Here is a 607-nt window from a genome sequence, read left to right as displayed (position 1 = left end):
CACTTTCCAATAATCCTGAAAAAAGGGAAAAAAACTATCGATCAAGCTAGCCTCGTGACTGCCGCAGTAGCTGACGCAACTAACAGCCGACCGCACCGAGGCCTATATCCCCGGGCGCCGAAATCACTCCCAAGGCCCTCATTAAGGAAATAACAAATGACAAGCAGCGAGCGAACGGTCCACAGCCCCCTACAGACCCTTACAGTCCCCCTATCGTCTCTTACAGTTCCCGCACAGACGCGTGCAACCACAACGGCCCCACCTACAGATGCATTCGCCCTCAACACCCCAACAGATCCCCCTACAAGTGGATATGGTCCCTCTCCAGATGTCTACAGCTCCCTCTACACCTTCCACAGTCTTATTGCAGATATCCAGTTACCTACAGACCCTAAACGGCCCCAAAACACCCCAAGAGGCCCCTTCCAGTCCCCTACGGCCCTCTCCGTTTCCTTCAGTATCCCCTCCAGTACCTTGGATGATTAGCGCTTGCCTCGTCCGAATTCCGCGGTCGTTAATTACATTACGCGCGACGACCGTTATGCTGCTCGGGCCGGCTGGACAGGTCATCAGGGATTTAATGGGGGTGATAATTATATCAAGGAAT

The 607-nt window shown here is 53.4% G+C and overlaps 1 protein-coding gene across 1 annotated transcript in view; it reads right to left on the bottom strand.

Annotated features, from left to right (window-relative positions):
- Positions 1–607, bottom strand: part of LOC119590867 — a gene marked incomplete in the record, with an annotated part of 86,927 nt that overhangs the window by 18,577 nt on the left and 67,743 nt on the right.

The sequence above is a fragment of the Penaeus monodon genome, chromosome 27, assembly GCF_015228065.2.
Source record: "Penaeus monodon isolate SGIC_2016 chromosome 27, NSTDA_Pmon_1, whole genome shotgun sequence".
NCBI classification, from domain to species: domain Eukaryota; kingdom Metazoa; phylum Arthropoda; class Malacostraca; order Decapoda; family Penaeidae; genus Penaeus; species Penaeus monodon.
This window is presented reverse-complemented; position numbering and strand designations above follow the sequence as displayed.